At 45.7% G+C, this 18,913-nt stretch overlaps 1 long non-coding RNA gene across 1 annotated transcript; it reads right to left on the reverse strand.

Annotated features, from left to right (window-relative positions):
• Positions 1 to 9,717: 9,717 nt before the first annotated feature.
• On the reverse strand, positions 9,718 to 18,756 carry LOC142496485 (uncharacterized). Its single transcript, XR_012802009.1, has 3 exons — positions 18,664 to 18,756; positions 17,933 to 18,066; positions 9,718 to 10,792 (listed from the first exon to the last, which is right to left on the reverse strand). It is a non-coding gene; the product is annotated as an uncharacterized LOC142496485 (long non-coding RNA).
• Positions 18,757 to 18,913: the final 157 nt, after the last annotated feature.

Below are 18,913 nucleotides of genomic sequence, written 5' to 3' on the forward strand. Positions count from 1 at the left end.
GCCAATGATTACACAAAACCTTTCTAATTTGAGGAGCCATAGAGTTATACTGCGTTATAAACGAGACCACATTGTTAGAGTTAGATTCTCCTTTGTCCTTCTTATATTCTAGAAGGCCAGCCCTATCAATACCATGAACCTCTGACATAGCTTGTGAGAGTAAATCCTCTGAATAGTGTCTATCCAAAAATTTATTCTTTAGCTCACTCGCCTGAGACGCAAAAACCTCATCATCTGAGCAGTTACGCCTCAGGCGGATGAACTGGCCTTTTGGGATGTTGCGCAACCACTGAGGATTGTGCTGACTGGTGGCCATTACATAGTTATTGGCTTGTACACTTTTGAAGTACCTTTTTGTGCTTATTTGATTGTTGGCAGAACTGATATTCAAGTCCAAAAAGTCAATAGAGCTAGAATCGAATTGACAAGTAAACTTAAGATTGAGCTGATTGTTATTTAGATATGAAATAAAAGATTGTAATAATTCTACGCTACCATTCCACACAAACAAAATATCGTCTATGTAGCGAAGCCAGAGCACCAAGTTTGCTCCAAAGGGGCAGTTATTCCAAATAGAATCTTCCTCCCACTGCCTCATAAATAAGTTGGCATAACTTGGAGCAAACCTGGTGCCCATGGCCGTGCCACATACCTGTAAATAAAATTTGGAATTAAACGAAAAATAATTATGGGTTAAAATGTAATGTATACTATCTGTAACAAAATCCTTTAAAACTGATGACATACTATCGTCCTTATCTAGCGTGCGACGTATGGCCTGGCAGCCAAGGGCATGGTCAATCACCGTGTAAAGAGATGTTACATCAGCGGAGACCCACACATACCCCGGCTGCCAATCCAAACTGCGCAATGCCTGAAGCGCACGGGTGGTGTCGCGTAGATAGGACCTGAGATGAGAAACGTGAGGTTGCAAATAATAATCTATAAATTGAGATAAATTTGAAGTAAGCGAACCAATTTCAGATATAATGGGTCTACCTGGTGGGGTGTGAAGATCTTTGTGAATTATGGGGATGATATAAAACAAGGGGATACGGGGATGTGCTTTTAATAGAAAATCATATTCATCCCTAGAAATAGCTAATTGAGCAACCCCCTGTTCTGTTAATGTACAGCAGCGGCAGCTCTTATTCGAGCAAATGCCGCTGGCTGTATGAGGCTGGGAAGCGGGTAGCCGCGGCGCGTGGCGGCGCACTGTGACGTCACGGTCACAAGCGCGCCCGGCTTCCCCGTCTTCCCCGGCTTCCCCAGGCTTCCCCGACACCCCTGGAGTTCAAATCTAGGTAAGCGGGGGTGCGGGGAAGCAGAGGGGCAGAGTAGAAGCCGGGTTCGGGGTGTCTTTGGGGGGGTAATTGCGCGCGATGTGGAGGGGGGGTGCGTGGGGGAAACGCGGCGGCGCGCGTTTCTGACTGGCGGCAGCTGGGGTAGATCCCGGCATGCCGCCGGCATTTACTTTAATAAAGTATGTCGCTACTGTAGTGAGTTCTGCAAGAAAATTGAGGGTGGGATCCGCAGAAAGGGGGAGGTAAGTGGCCCTGTCCTGAAGAAGTCTATCAGACTCTTGGATATAATATTCTTTGTCCATGACCACTATACCACCCCCCTTATCAGCAGGTTTGATAACTATGGAATGATTACTTTCCAATTGAACCAATGCTTGTTTTTCTTGAAGGCTCAAATTATCTTGACGGATCTTGAAATTTCGGCTAGAGGTCTCCAGATCTTGGGTTACCAGATCAATGAAGGTGTTCACAAAATGTCCCTGTGCGTGTTTAGGGTTAAAAGTGGAGTTTTTATTTAAAGTATTTATAACATTGTTAATAGGTGGTGCAGTAGTAGATAAATCAGTTAGGTTTGTGGAATTTTGGTTGCTTACACTGCTAATAGCATCATTGATGAAATATTTTTTGAGTGCCAGTTTCCTGACAAATTTCTGTACATCAATGTATATATTAAAGCTATTAGGCCCACATACTGGTGCGAATGTTAATCCTTTTCCTAAAACTTTTTTCTCTACTTCGGTCAGTTTGTACTTACTAATGTTGAAGATATTTGACCCATCTACATCTCTTCTTCTAATTCTATTTCGCCTATTAATGCCTCCTCTCTGTCCTCTAGGTCGTTTTTTCTTTTTTTCTTGCTGCTTAGGAGCACTAAATCTAAAGGGGGTTTGGATATCGTGGTAACCTTGACCTCCGGAAAGATGTGCTCTCTCTCCTTGCGCCACTCTAAAAAAGAGAACGCCTGTTTAGTAACCTGTGTGGGTAAAGACTCATAACTACTAATCTCCTCATCCTCCTCACAATCCTTTTCAGATAGTACCTGAAATTGGTTGCAAAGATAATTTGAGCCTTCAAGAAAAACAAGCATTGGTTCAATTGGAAAGTAATCATTCCATAGTTATCAAACCTGCTGATAAGGGGGGTGGTATAGTGGTCATGGACAAAGAATATTATATCCAAGAGTCTGATAGACTTCTTCAGGACACGGCCACTTACCTCCCCCTTTCTGCGGATCCCACCCTCAATTTTCTTGCAGAACTCACTACATTATTAGAACAGGGGGTTGCTCAATTAGCTATTTCTAGGGATGAATATGATTTTCTATTAAAAGCACATCCCCATATCCCCTTGTTTTATATCATCCCCAAAATTCACAAAGATCTTCACACCCCACCAGGTAGACCCATTATATCTGGAATTGGTTCGCTTACTTCAAATTTATCTCAATTTATAGATTATTATTTGCAACCTCACGTTTCTCATCTCAGGTCCTATCTACGCGACACCACCCATGCGCTTCAGGCATTGTGCGGTTTGGATTGGCAGCCGGGGTATGTGTGGGTCACCGCTGATGTAACATCTCTTTACACGGTGATTGACCATGCCCTTGGCTGCCAGGCCATACGTCGCACGCTAGATAAGGACGATAGTATGTCATCAGTTTTAAAGGATTTTGTTACAGATAGTATACATTACATTTTAACCCATAATTATTTTTCGTTTAATTCCAAATTTTATTTACAGGTATGTGGCACGGCCATGGGCACCAGGTTTGCTCCAAGTTATGCCAACTTATTTATGGCGCTATTTGGAATAACTGCCCCTTTGGAGCAAACTTGGTGCTCTGGCTTCGCTACATAGACGATATTTTGTTTGTGTGTAATGGTAGCGTAGAATTATTACAATCTTTTATTTCATATCTAAATAACAATCAGCTCAATCTTAAGTTTACTTGTCAATTTGATTCTAGCTCTATTGACTTTTTGGACTTGAATATCAGTTCTGCCAACAATCAAATAAGCACAAAAACGTACTTCAAAAGTGTACAAGCCAATAACTATGTAATGGCCACCAGTCAGCACAATCCTCAGTGGTTGCGCAACATCCCAAAAGGCCCGTTCATCCGCCTGAGGCGTAACTACTCAGATGATGAGGTTTTTGCGTCTCAGGCGAGTGAGCTAAAGAATAAATTTTTGGATAGAAACTATTCAGAGGATTTACTCTCACAAGCTATGTCAGAGGTTCATGGTATTGATAGGGCTGGCCTTCTAGAATATAAGAAGGACAAAGGAGAATCTAACTCTAACAATGTGGTCTCGTTTATAACGCAGTATAACTCTATGGCTCCACAAATTAGGAAGGTTTTGTGTAATCATGGGCCTATCCTCCTAAGAGATCCTGTTTTGGCCCAAATTCTTCCCCCAAAACCAGCTGTTATTTTTAGGAAGGCCCCTAACTTGCAATCCAGACTGGCTCCCACTTGCCCAAATTTATCTAAGGGGTCTGTCTTGGGGAAACATCCAAAAGGCTTTTTTCCTTGCAGTAGTTGCACTGCTTGCAAGTACAGTTCCAAACAAAGTGCGTTTAGTTCCAACGTCACCGGTCGGATATATGATATACGTTCTTATATCGACTGCCATTCTGTATTTGTAATATACTTATTGCAGTGCCCGTGCACGCTACAATATGTAGGCCGCACAGGGAGGTCTTACCAGAGACGTATATACGAACACATATACAACATTAAAAGAGGTCTAACTACACATAGTGTGTCCCATCATTTTTTAACCCATCATCACCAGAATCCTATTGGTCTTAAATGTCAGGCCATTGAAAGTTATCCTGGCAATTGGAGAGGGGGAGATAAAATTAATGGTATTAGCAAGCGTGAGTCATATTGGATATATGAACTTAAAACGCTATCCCCTAATGGTCTGAATATTGAATTCGACCTAGCTGCATTTTTGGTTAAATAGTGAGGGTTTTCTTTTAAGACCTTGTAGTGGTGTCCTCTTTTGCTGCTTGTTGTCTATTGGTATAGGTATTCTTCCATGTTTGAAGTCTCTTGTTATGATTAATCCTATGAATGTTTTCTCTTTGTACTGTTCCTTTAATAACAAGTGTTTCATGTTAATTTTTATTTATCTTATATTTGTATGTTTATTTATTAATTATTATTTTTTATTTTTGTTTATTTTATGGTTCTTGCATGTTATTATCACTGATATTAGTCTGCTTATTATGAGTGTATTTTAATATTGTGTTTTAAGCTAATAAGCCAATTAGTGTTTCAGTATAAATGTACTGCCACTTGTTTATTTCCCATCATGCCCCTGACGAAGTGACTGACGTCAGGAAACGCGTAGGGTGGACTATTCTCTGGCAGAGACTTTTTGGCTTCCTCCCTGTTAGCCCGTTTCCTTTTGTCCGTGGCCTTTGGCTGTCTGAGCCCGTAGCATTTGCGTGTGCCCCTCCCACATCCCGGCTCATAGTGGTGACGTCAGAGACCATCGCGAGACCTTCTGGTCTGCGTGACTATCCCAGTGAGTCCTTCGGCGGCACTGAGCCTGGGCGGCTTCCTATCCTAGAGCTGATCCGCGTTGAAGACAGGTGTGGCGGCTGGCGGCGTGAAGCCTCAGTATTTGTGCTTCCCAGCGGTGCAGGGTTTCCAGGCGATCGAGCTGCATCATCCTCCCTCCAGGCCCCGAAGCGATCAGTGTGATTGAGCTACAGGCCTTTATATATCAGCATTGCTGTAAGTAGGGTCTCAATTTTAGCCCCACTGGATGCCATCACTTCATTAGTGGTTTTTGCCCAACAAGCATATGTTTGTTGTTTTTTATACCATTTAATTCTTGTATTAAACTGCTGTCTTAAACTGCATACTTTCTATCAGTGATTTGTTGTTTGTAATTTGTTGCACTATGATCTTTTTTTCTCTTTTTTCTTTCATGTTGTTGTCTTACATGTTTGTTTGTCTGAGATTACATTGAGGACACTTCCATGGAACTCATCCAAGCTGTTTAAATTGGACTATATTTGGTCAGATTTTTTATTTCTTAAAGGCGCCGGTTTGTCTGTTTTCACTGGATCAGAATGGTCACCTAACTCATCACCTTTCAAACATACATGTCCATCTACATTTTGTAATTATTCAACTATAACATACAGGTATTATAGATGTAGCCTGGTCCCCCTACCTCCAATGAGGGTGTGGAGGAGGGTGAGGTTGCTGCCGGGACTGCAGGCAGGCGACCTAGTTGCTGGAGCTCTGCGGCAGCCAACCTGGAAAGTCGTCCCGCGCATGCCTGTGTATAGGTAGTGCGGCAGCCATTGGATAGGCTCCGCCAGGGGACTACAAGTCCCAACAGCCTCAGGGGCTGTGCATCAGGTGAGGGAATACAGCCAATAGGGCTGTAGTATCCCCGGCAAGGCAAAGGATACATTTGGCGTGCGAGGAGCACCACGCCAGTTGGAAGGGGAGCAGCAACAGAGCAGGTAGTGTCCAGGGAGCTGTGCTTCCCTCGAATAAGCCTAGAGTTGCCCCGCATGTCCTAGATAGGCCCCGACCATCCTTAGCTTGTGGCAGCTACAGAGAAGGCCCCAGATAGGGACACTTTCCCTTAGTAGCACTAGTATCAGGTGACTAGACGCTACGCTGTACGCGAGGCCTGCGGTCTGGGACCAGACCCAAGACTATACCAAGAGACTTACGGTGAGACCCTCCAAGGGAGTTCACCCCACGCAGGGGTGGACGCCTTCATGGACGGACCGGACCAACATACACCATTGGAACAGACGAACCCTCTGTCATTCGGCGGTACCCGGGTACTGGAGTGCCTGGGAAGGTATAACATCTAAGTGCACCAACGGTTCTCAGGAGTAGCGTTTCTACCTACACTTTGGGTGGGGACTGACGTTGTGGGACAGACACTGGGACACTGGTGCCACCGCACCTCCAGTACTGTGGGGATACTCCACATGGTTAATATTGTGTTGTGTAGTTGTACTGTATTAATCATATGTTCAGTAAATATTCCTTTATAGTACCAAGCGTGTATATTTACTGCTGTATTGTCTTCGGAGGGGCTATCCCACTGTGTGAGGATCCTTCTCAGGTGGAGGCGCTGTGTGTGTTAGTGAACAAGGTCACCCCAGGCTCCCTTCAGTGGAGGTTTAGGCCTCCTGTTAGCCACTCAGGTAACGGAAGTGCAGTTAGTCTCCCAGGTACGGGGGAAAGGGGGCTACAGTACATACTGTATATAGAAGGATTCTGGTTATTTTTTTGTCAAATCTGTATTTTTTTCTTTTGATAGTGTTTTCCTTTAATTACAAAAACATTATCTTGGTTAACAATGAAAAACAATCGAGACATTTGAATTTGGTGTTTAGCGGTCAACGTTTTTGTAGTTTAAATACTCTTCTTTTGTTGCCTTTCCCTTTTACCTATGGTTGGGGAGGGGGAACTCTGAAGAGGTTTAAAATACTAAATACACAATCAATAAACTTAACAGTAACATTATATACAGTATTTTGTTTAAGAAATCCTAACATTTGTAAACAGAAGACAAAATACTATAATGCTTAAACAACAGCCTATTGCACAGTTAATCAATTAACTTTTTTTTTTTTTTAAGATACAGAATACATAATTGGAAGTCCTTCTGCTGGTAGTGCAGGGCATAGTGCCATCCACGATATGGGCAGTGTACTTGTGTATGACTTCCCCATTCAGTGGTACTTTTAGTTTCTCCCCTATACTGTTCACTTTGATTATTTTGGTAATTTTGCTGGAAGCTGTGTATAGAACATACACGCTCTGTATCACTCTTATATTGCTTACAGCCAGCAGTATAATTTCTGCTTTGAACTGGTCCTCTATCTAATTTGCTCCCGTTACTGTCTCAGCAGTTTCTGTACTAATTTGTTGGATTCCCCACAAAACCACCTTCTCCTACATGCTGACTACAGGTTCCAGGCTAGGGCCTCGGACATGGTGGCATTCACAGAACTGACGCTCATGCTCTGCTCAAGCAGGAGCTTTTTTGTGTCCCTGCATGAGCGTCAGCGTGCGCGCTTGTGAGCCGGGTGGGAGCTGGGCGGGAGGCGGGGCTAGCGCAACACGTCACGGTGCCGACGTCACGGACTGCAATTGGCTTTTGGCAGTCACGTGACCGGCCCTGCGCTTCACTCAGCGGGAAAAATTTGATGTCAGCACCAATTCCACACGCCTCCACACACCTGCGGAAGCACCGTCTAAAGCCGTGCTGATAGGGATAATGTTTCCCCTCCGCGCGGGTCAGCACGGTCTTTTTGACCATGGCCCTGGCCTAAGTATAATCTCAGGAGTCGCTGGCTTTTGCATGCTGTCCTGGTTAGTTTAGATGGCTGCATTGTGGCAGTGCACTGCCTTCTATATGCCTACAAACACCTCAGTTGGTTCTGCAATTTGATCTATAGTTGCAAGATTGGGACTGTAATCCTCATCATGAGGCTGTTGAGCCTCAATTACAGCCACTGATGTTTCCCCATGTCTTTCATACAATTTTAGGATATGTGTCTATTCACCATATGACAAAGCTGTTTCATTGTTTTCCTAAAGCTGACAAATTATTTGTTTCTGTAGTTCTAGTCTGTAGGAAATGTGGAAACCAGTCTACTACATTTAGGTATCAAACGTGCTGGAGTATTTTAAATATATATATTTTAAGGCTATGTTCGTATCTTCATCAGACCAGCATGTTACCTCTTAAAAGGCACCTCAATCCAACCTGATCATCATACTGTAGCAGCTTTTTGCATTTTTGTTACCTGGCACTGCATGAACAAGGCCCTCATCTTTTCCTCAGACAAACTTATGTGGATCGGTCTCTTAATGTAACGAGTGCTCACCACAAACAGGACCGCGAGGCTGAGGTGGGGATGTCAGAATACACCGACCTACAACCACTTAACCGTATCCGAATTGCGGAGTCGTTGTGTAGCTGGGTAGGGTAGGAGAGGTTAGAATGGTCGTGATACTCGCCGTGGTCTGGGGTTGGAGAAGTCAGATGGTCGTTGTGCGTAGCCGGGGCCCAGGAGTACAGAAGGTGGGAATCCAATACAAGCTGAGGTCAAGGGACAGAGAAGGCAGAGGTCCAAGAACAAGCAAGGGTCAGGTACAACGAAAAGGCAGCAGGCAGGAATCACAAGACAAGGTAAAGCAGGTTGCTTGAGGCAAGCACAAGTTACAAAACTATAGTTATGATCAGCCAACTTGGAGGAGGGCTGGCTGACCATATTAGGGAGTGACAGCCAATAGCAGGGCTGCACCAGGCTGTGAGCAATGAGTTATTAAAGGGAAAAATGGGTGAATCGGGCGCTTCTCAAGAAATAAAGTGAACTGTGTCGAGTGAATTTCTAAAAACTACAATACTAGTGACCACAATAATAATGTGATATTAAAATACTTCAATCAGTGCAAGTCCATCACCTCAAAAACAGACAACAAAAAGTGACAATAATATATATATATATATATATATATATATATATATATATATATATATATATGTAGCCATGCATGTAAAATGGTCTGCAGTTGTCTCCCCTGCTGGCAGTAAACCTGGTAAGTTACAGGGATGCCAGCAGTAATTATGGAGGTTTGCCCTCACACCCTGGTGAGGTGCCCTATGTATGAGTGGGAGTGGCTTCCAGCTCTGAGTCCACAGTTAGTGACATCAGAGTTGTGACAGCTCCTGAAGTATATAAGGCACAGCACTGCCCAAAAATTAGTTGGTTGCTGGATTGCTGAGTTGTTGGGAAGGAAGAACCCACTAGTTCAGTAACTAGTGGTCCATTTCTACATTAATCTTGAGAAGAGCCACACTGTGTCCAGGGACCTGGCACAGGGGTAATCTCCCTACGGGGAGAGGGGATCCCACTCCATTGGGAGGGCGTACCTGGCAAAGGGACAGCATAGAACTATGTGCGGCTGAGACAGCTGGCTGTGAAGGGCAGTTTGCCCACCAAGCAACAATAAATATGTCTTGTTCAATGATACCCCCACTGTGTGAGTGTGATGTTACTCTCCAGTGGACGGCACCACTAAGAAGGAGTTCTTCATCAGGACTATCTCCCTGCGGATGCATAGACCCTGATGAGGTGGAGGCGCTGCACGTGATATAGGTAGGACTCGCACACACTACCTCAGCTACCTGTCTTGATTGACAATCCCTGAATACCATCATGCGGGAGACTCAGGAGTCCTGTTGCCTACAGGTGCACCACCAAACACGACCATGTAATGGGGCTGGTTAGACCACACAGGCCAATATGAGATTGGGTGGGTCACACCAATAGGGAACAACCGTTACATATATATATATATATATGCAGAAAAGAAGAAGAAAAAACAGGCGCACTCCTAGTGTGATAAAGTATAAAACAGTATTTATGGGATTGTAAAATATATAAAAATCGCACTCACAAACAGAGTAAAAATAATAGCATTTATGAGATATACTCAATCGTCAATCGTGCCACCTCTGGTGTATCCGTTGGTTCAGCAAGGTGCACTGGAGCCACCGCAGCCAGATGATGTAATAATCAGCAACACAGTCAGAGACTCCCTCCAGATACACCTCCCACAGCTCTCACTGCTCACCAGAAGGCAACTGCAAAACCGGAAGCGACAGCAGTCCCAAGCAAAATAGCAACAGCTCCAAGGTACTCTCTCCGTTCGTGCAGTAATGTCAGCCACAAACTCGCCTCTTTGGGAAATGCCCTACGCGTTTCGTCACTAAGGACGAAGTCCCCTGACGTTCAATATGTTGAAGTAAATAGCTGCTCTACACCCTTGATTAGGACTGTTCGCTGTCCCAGTTATAGTGTTTTCATCTTCCAGGTAAGGGGGGAGCGCTTGGTGGTTAAGTGATATATATAAAGAAAAAAAAGGGGGAGAGACAAAACCAATAATAGTGTAGTCTGTGATAAAAAATATTCCAATCTATTAATTCAGTGTTGGTCTCACTCACAATATTCTTCTGATGTAATATAGCATATCAGAGATTCATCTCTCTCTGATGGGAGCCCTTTTGTGTGTCCCTTGGTAGGAGTTTGTGTTGTAATACACCCTCTGTTGTAAGCCACTTGTTCTCATCAGATAACAGTAATAAATAATAAGAGAGATATCGCAATAGTGTGATATTGTAGGGATAATATATTGCACAAAGTAACAAGTAAACAATTGCACTCACATTTGATAATGTTAAAAAATACGTGGGAGAGAACTGCTGAAGAGATCACTGGTCTGCTGCTCGTCTCACGGATACAACCTCCACACCGCTATACACCTCACGCATCCGCATGGGTCATGTCCGGTTGTACTCCAACTTTGGGCGGAAGTGGCTTCTCCGGTTTCTCCAGCTATGCACTGCCAGTCTTTTCAGTCTCCAGTCCTCCCAGGATCATAGATTCAACATGTTTCGCATCTTGATTCTTGAGAAAGCCTATGCGGAACACATCTTTGAAGTCTAGTCTGGGTGACGGATTTCTGATAATGAGTGAGTTATTGTAAGAAACAATTGATAAAAACTGTGTGGTAACGAGGTTCTTAGTGAGAATAACGTCAATCTGTAGTAGTTATCATCTGTGTGGTGTTTAAACTGTGTGGGGATTAATTTAAATCTGCATTAGTTATTAAAAGTCGTGTGTGGATAAATCCTGTGTGTAAAAATCCTGTGTGGAAAGAGATTTAAAAATAAAATAGCAGAAGTTGTCAGATTTAATTTTGATCTAATGGAATTTGATCCTAAAACTGAGAATGAGATTGAGAGTCAGGATGAAAGTGAGGATGAATGCATCAGACCTTTTAAACATTCTACATTTTCTAGGGATGTGTCAGATTTAATTTCCCAAATTTCAGGACATATTGTTTTTGGGACAAGGCAAAGTAAAAGGTTGTTAGAGAAGAAATTTGCCCCCAGGAAAATAAAACTGTATGATACACCTTTAAAAACTCATCCTAAGACAAAAAAAAATGAAAAAATTATTCTATTGCGAGAGATAGGTGCGGTTACTGAGGCTGGTGTGCCCAGAATTATACATGCCCCCTGGGCACCATTTGAGTTGGTGTTATTAAAACAGCTGTTCCCAAAAGTCTCTGAGGATCCTGTGGGCTTTAATGAGGCTTTGGATGGTATTATGATAGCATACAATCTGACTGTGGGAGATGTAAGACATTTGTTTAGAGTACTTATGACATCTACTGACCAAACTAAATGTATCACTGCTTATAATGCTAGACAGATAGAAATAGGGGCACATTGAAACAAGAGTTTTAGGGGATTTGGGAACATGGTATGCAAATGTTAAAAATGTAATTATTGGGACTTTTATTTTGACAATTGACTGGATAAAAATTAACACAACAAAACAAAATAAGGAAGAAACAGTAAGTGAATTTGCTGATAGATTATTGAAAATGATCATGGCGTATGGAGGAATTGAAGGAGTAGAAACAAATGCAAGACCACTTATAGTGGCTGCTTTTATGAAAGGTTTACATGCAGAAACAGGGATGCAAGTACAGACTATATGTATTGGCTGGGAACATAAGACCCTTGCTGAAGTTGTGACTGTTGCAGAACACATGCAGCGCTGTAAGGAAGCAAAGAAAAAAAATCAGGAAGACAAGTTAGCAAAGGAAAGTGTTAAATTAGTACTAGTTCAGACAGTGTTTTATTCACAAGATACAGCTGTTAAAGAACATGTGTTCTATTCTCAGAATAGATTCACTAATAGGGACCAAGACAGAGGACGAAAATGTTATAATTGTAGAAAGTCAGGAAATGTTGCCAGAATATGGTGACAGAGATAGAGACTTTTAAAAGAGGGCTCTTTAGTTTTGTTACAGGCATTAGCTGAAAAAGGGTATAAAGTAAATAAGTAGAAATGACAATTTATTGTCAAGAGTGTTCACCACAAACAAGATGGGACCGCAAGGCTGAGGTGGGGATGTTAGTGAAAACCGACCTCCAGCCGCATGAGCGCGTCCGGAGTGCAGAGTGATAGTCGTATAGCCGGGTCAGGGTTGGAGAAGCGAGGATAGTCGTATAGGGTAGCGGGCGTCCTGGGGCGGAGAAGGTTGAGGTCCATATGCAAGCCAAGGTCAAGGTAGAGAGACATCGGGAGTCCAGGTTGAAGCCGAGGTCAAACAGAGAGACAAGACAGTATCAATAATGCACAAGGCAACAGATACTTGAGGTAAGCACTACGTTCAGGAACGAATAATTATGCTCAGCCAATTTGCCATAGGGCTGGCTGAACATATAAAGGTCAGGTGACCAATGAGAAGCTAGCAAGCAGCTGCCAGAGATTAGCATGAAACGCCCACTAGTAAGCAGGCGCCCAATGGTAAAGTGGAGGCGGAGTGAGCCGCAGGTGCAAGTGATCCTGGGTTATTGTGGAGTTCGGGATTAACCCGTGCTCTTCATGAGGTGGCGCCGGTGCGTGGTTTCTTGCGGGCGTGATGCGTCACTGCATTATCACGGGATGTGACGCAGGGGCGGAGTCTAAGCACGAACCTGGAGGTATCCCCCTGTCTGGGAAGTTTCTCTGGTCTGCGGCACGTCATCCGTGTCGTCACAGGACCTGACACGGGGGCAGAGCATAGTGCCGATCCTCACAGTACCCCCCTCTCCCTTCAGGAGCGACCTCTGGGCGTCTCAGGGATTGTTTGAATGTACTTCAAGTGGAAGGCCCGGATGAACCTGGGGGCATGTAATTGGTCCTGGGAGATCCAGGAATGCTCTTCGGGCCCAACGCCCCTCCAATGGACCAGATACTGGAGACCTCCCCTGGTTATCCTGGAATCCAGTACTGACTGCACAAATTCTTGTTGTCCCTCTATGAGGAAGGGTTCAGGAGGAGAAACCAGGACAGGAGACCGAGGATCCTGTACAAATGGCTTCAGAAGAGAGGTGTGGAAAACGGATGGGATTCACATGGAAGCCGGTAAGCGTAAGCCACTGGATTGATCTTCTCAATGATGGTGAATCTACTATATATTTGTGAAAGCGTCGTATGTGGCTATGTCTGTATGTGTCTCCCTGTGTCCCTCCCTGTGTCCCTAGCGGCAATCCCATTGGACCTTGGGCCAGGCCAATGAGATTGCTTCCTTGGCCCGCCCGCCCCCGCACACCTCTCATTGGCCTGAGGCGGAGTGACGGGCCAAAGGTCACACACACACACACCCGCTCTCCCCCGTTTACCCCCCGCCCCGCTTATCCCCCCCACCCACACACACAGAGCACGCACTGTGCGGCTCTCCCCTCACACAGGCCGCTCCCCCCCTCCCCCCCACACACACACAGAGCACGCACTGTGCGGCTCTCCCCTCACAGAGGCCGCTCCCCGTCCCAGAGGCCGCTCCTCCGGCTGTCTCCGCCTCTCCCCGCGAAAGGCGCAGCACCTCCTCACCGGAGCGTCTCAGCCTCTCCGCTGAGGAGCCCGAGGTGGAGGAGGAGGGCGGCCGGTACCCGGAGGAAGAGGAGGAGCGCGGCCGTGTGCAAGGTGAGGAAACGCAGGGGAATTACCGCGTCCCTGACTCCCCCTGCCCTTTGCCCCCCCCTACCCTCCCTGCCTCCCCCTGCCCTTTGCCCCCCCCTACCCTCCCTGCCCCCCCCTGTCCACCTGCACCCCCAGCCCTTTGCCCCCTGCCCTCCCAACCCTTTGCCCCCTGCCCTCCCTCCCCCTGCCCTTTGCCCCCCCTCCCCCTGCCCTTTGCCCCCTGCCCTTTGCCCCCCGCCCCTCCCTGCCATTTGCCCCCCCCGCCCCTTGCCCCCCCGCCCCTCCCTGCCCTTTGCCCTCCCCACCCTTCTACGCCCCTTGGCCCCCCCCCCGCCCTTCCACGCCCCTCCCCCCCTGCCCTTCCACTCCATGCCCCCTGTCCTTCCACGCCCGGGCAACGCCGGGTATATCAGCTAGTGGACCAATAAATCTCAGTGCCAATTTCGCAGTGGGTGCCTTTAGACTAATGTTTTTGGTGAATAGCCATACCTTCTCCCCTGGATTGTATGCTGGAGTTCTACGTCGATGCTGGTCCGCCTGTTTCTCTGTATGGACAGTGCTCTCTTGAGATTCTATTTAATCCTCTACCATGAGCTCTGTAGCTGCAGAATCCTGTTGTCAACTGCTGGCACCCCAGATCTGAATCCTGTAGCGGGAAGAACTGAAGGGTGAAAGCCATAATTAATAAAAAAACAGAGAGTCCCCTGTTAACTCACTCCGTAAATTGTTGTGAGAAAACTCGGCTCAAGGTAAAAGATCTGTCCAGTTGTCCTGGGTATCGGAAATAAAACATTGAATAAATTGTTCTAACGATTGGTTAGTCTGTTCTGTCTGACCATTGGTCTGGGGATGGTAACCCAAAGAAAAATTAAGAGAGATTCCCAATTGCTGGCAAAAGGCCCGCCATAATTTAGAAATAAATTGGAATCCCCAATCTGAGACAATAACCTGGGGTACCCCATGGAGATGAAAAATGCATTTGATTAAAACCTCTGATAGTTTGGGGGCATTAGGCAGGCCCTTGAGGGGAATAAAGTTAGCTTGCTTTGAGAAACGGTCCACCATCATCAAGATGGTATTCATACCTTTGGATATCGGAAGTTCCACAATGAAATCCATGGATAGGTGGGTCCATGGATGATCTGGAATCGGAAGGGGTTGGAGTATCCCCGTGGGTCTGTTACAGGGAGTCTTATTTTGAGCACATGTAAGGCACGCAGTAGAAAATTCCTTGATCTCCCTCCGCATTCCCGGCCACCAGAAGGTCCGTTTCAGCAGGTCGATGGTTCTCCTAGTACCTGGGTGTCCGGAGCTCTAGGAGGAGTGACCCCATTCCAGTACTTTCCTATGATATGCAGGTGCGGTAAAAAGGCGACCCTCTGGGACTTCGAGATCCTCAAGAATAATCGGACTGACCTTGAACGATGTTCTCCAAAGAATCAAAGGTATTAGCGGAGATTATGCATGCTGGGGGAAGTATAGTCTCCTCTCGGTCTTCAGTTTTGTCTTCCACCAGGAACTGACGGGAGAGGGCGTCTGCCTTCACATTCTTTGAACCTGGTAGAAACGAAATTATAAAAATAAACCAGGAAAAAAATGTGACCGTCGTGCTTGTTGTGACCCCAACTGACAAGCACCTTCAATGAGGAGATTTTTGTGATCCATCCGTATGGTGACTGGATTTTCAGTGCCCTCGAGCAGATGCCTCCATTCTTCTAAAGCCATTTTCATGGCCAGGAGTTCCCGATTGCCTACATCATAGTTTTGTTCGGCGGAGAATTTCTTGGCGAAGAAAGCGCACGGGTAAAGTTTGGCCTGAGGTGTCTTCCTCTGGGACAATACTGCTCCGGCCCCAACGTCAGATGTGTCCACTTCAAGGGTGAAGGGCAACCCAGGATCCGGGTGCACGAGGACAGGAGCTAACACAAAGGCTGTTTTCAGTCTCTTGAATGCTTGAATAGAAGCAGGAGACCATAAGGCGGGATCAGCACCTTTCTGTGTTAAGGCCAGAATGGGCGCTACTACAGAGGAGAAATTCTGTATGAATCTTCGATAGTAGTTGGCGAAGCCTAGAAAGCTTTGTATGGCTTTCAGAGTCGTTGGACGGGGCCAATCCAGGACTGCTTTCACCTTGGCTGGATCCATGGCAAGGCCAGTATCAGAGATGATATAACCTAAAAATGCTGTCGTGGTCTGATGGAACTGACACTTCTCTAACTTAGCAAAAAGATGATTCTCTCGTAGACATAGAAGTACATGTTTAACATGACCCGGATGTTCTTGTACGGACTTGGAGAAGATTAGGATATCATCAAGGTAGACAATGACGTATTGGTCCCTGAAATTTTCGTTAACGAAGTCCTGGAATACTGCTGGGGCATTGCACAGGCCAAATGGCATAACAAGGTATTTATAATGTCCATCCCGAGTGTTGAAGGCCGTCTTCCACTCGTCCCCTTGACGGATTCTTGCTAGATTGTAAGCTCCTCGTAAATCCAACTTGGTGAAGATTGTGGCCCCCTGCAGTCTGTCAAAGAGTTCAGAAATTAACGGTAAAGGGTACCGGTTCTTTATTGTGATCTTGTTAAGGCCCAGATAATCGATGCAGGGTTTGAGGAATCCATCCTTTTTCTTATAAAAGAAAAAACCCGCTCCTGCGGGAGACGAGGATGGTTCTCCCGTCACTTCACCACAGTGGATTATGCAGGTCCTCAGATCCTCCGGTCTCTCACCGAGGTAGACTCGGCCTGCTCCGGTCTGCTTCCTCAACCATGCGCAAGGACAGGAGCGCAGAAACTCAAGTGTGTAATGAGTTACACTCCCAACTCCACACAGGACTCTTCACTCAGTCGGATCAGCTGCCTTGCTTTGTATGTATAGGCTCTCAATGAATCCAAAATAATTAAGCACACCCCAGCTATTAAATTCTCAAAAAGCTGTATTATTGCAAATTGGCATACAATAAGGGACACATAGAAAGTAGGTGACAATCTAATAATCCTATGCGGTTCGTCTCTGGTGAGACTTCCTCAGGAGTATCCCCCGACCTGATTGGGCTGACGCGTGTTGGCCAGTAAAGCCCGCCCTTCCTTCTCTGCAGAGGTAAGTAATGTCTCCCATGCCTCTCCTCCCTTGTCTCTGGTGTGTGCGCGTTATCTTATACTCTGTAACTCTAGCTTGGAGACACATATTGGGGGGGTGGGGAGGACTGCAGCTTCCGCTCGCCTGGTGTGGTGTTCCCCCTTCTGCCCCCGGGGCAGTAGGTGGTTGTGGGGGTGTGTCCGCCGGGGGTGTTCCATCCCTCGGGAAGGGACAATGCGCTCCCTTGCCTCCATGCACTCGCTTCCTACCCGATCCCCTTGGTTGCCCACGCGGGGCGAGAGAAGGGCGCGGGGCAGTGGTGGTGCACGGTTGTGGCTGGCTGGCCCCTGGGGCATGCGGTGGGTGCAGGGGGAGGCAGCGAGCCGCCTACTCGGTTCGCCGGCCTTTTCTCTCTTCCCAAACCCCCTCCCCCCCGGTCCCGTCACTCATATCCGTCGCTGCCTCTCGTACTCCACTTTGTGTGTGTATGGGAGTGTCTGTGTAAGACACCAGAAGTACTCCCCCTGTCAGTCACCCACCCTCTCCCTCTCTGACACACACACAAAATCTGTCCGTCTCACTCACTCTGGATATCTTATGCAATATATATATATACACAGTGGTTGACAAATCACCAAAAAATCTACTCGCCACCTAGTATCAAACGTGTGCTGCTTGGGCCAATATTTACTCGCCCGGGGGTTAAATCCACTCGCCCGGGGCAAGCAAATGTATAGGTTTGTCGAACAGTGTGTGTGTGTGTGTGTGTGTGTGTGTGTGTGTGTGTGTGTGTGTGTGTGTGTGTGTGTGTATATATATATATATATATATATATATATATATATATATATATATATATATCTCTTAACTGCCCTATACTGCTTTTTTCCAGATCTGACTCTCAAGCTTCACATGGTAGACATCGGAACCCCCCTAACCCGGAAGGCAGGTAGGAAACACCTCCCCTCCAACATTTAACATTGCGGGAATGAGGGTACCTGGACATTGAGGGAGTGCGGATCAGGTAAGATCCCAGGCAGGATTGCTGCTTTTGAAAATTGTGAAGTGGGGACGTCCAAGCACTGGTTAAGGGGTTCAGGAAACTAGTCATTCACACCTGGCTTTTTTTCCCCTAGGAGACACACACGCGACTAATTGTAGTAAATTATAAATGTAATACCATAAATAAACTGTTATGTCAAAAAAGAATGTTATTAGTTCTTTCTAGGAAATTATTCAATTTCATTTTTAAAAGGCGGGGTTAGTAGATTTTATGGTTCGGCAAGTAGTTTTTTTTGGGTGCAAGCGAGATCTAACTAAAAATCTGAAAATGTATTGGAGCAACATGGAGAAGAGATGCTTGCAACCACAGGGAAAGAAAATTAACCAGGAGCCTTCATCGAGCAATAGATCATCCAAGGATTGAAGATAGATAAGACATATATACACAAATACACAGTGTACCAGCGATACCTTTCCTGGAGTGGAAATTAACCTGGTACAGCTCCGGGGACCCCCTCGGAAAGAAAAGGGGGAGAGTGGAGGGAAGAGGCAGGGGTGGACTGCACTTCTAAAATAATCAATTAAACATTTAGCATAACCTGTGATCTCAGCACTGAATATTTAAATGTAACTGGTACTAGTGCATTTTTATTCTGCATCTCAACATTTAATTTATTTTGACCCATGTGCATCAGTTTGTTTGGGGGTTGGTTGTAAAAAGAGTTACCTGGCATATAACTCATAATAAAATGTATAAGATTCCTCCTCCTCATTTTCCTGTGCGTCGGAAATCACCACAGTCAGAAATGTCAAACTTATCGGACCTGCGATGTGTGAAACATAAGATGCACAATGAACAAGTTTCTTCCACATGCATTGTTCCATGTGAGATGACAATGAATGAATAAGCTTATTATCCATCCATTACTTTTACCCAAAGCAGAAAGGAACACGATACAAACAGTAGAAATATTAAA

The sequence above is a fragment of the Ascaphus truei genome, chromosome 6 (genome assembly GCF_040206685.1).
Source record: "Ascaphus truei isolate aAscTru1 chromosome 6, aAscTru1.hap1, whole genome shotgun sequence".
NCBI classification, from domain to species: Eukaryota; Metazoa; Chordata; class Amphibia; order Anura; family Ascaphidae; genus Ascaphus; species Ascaphus truei.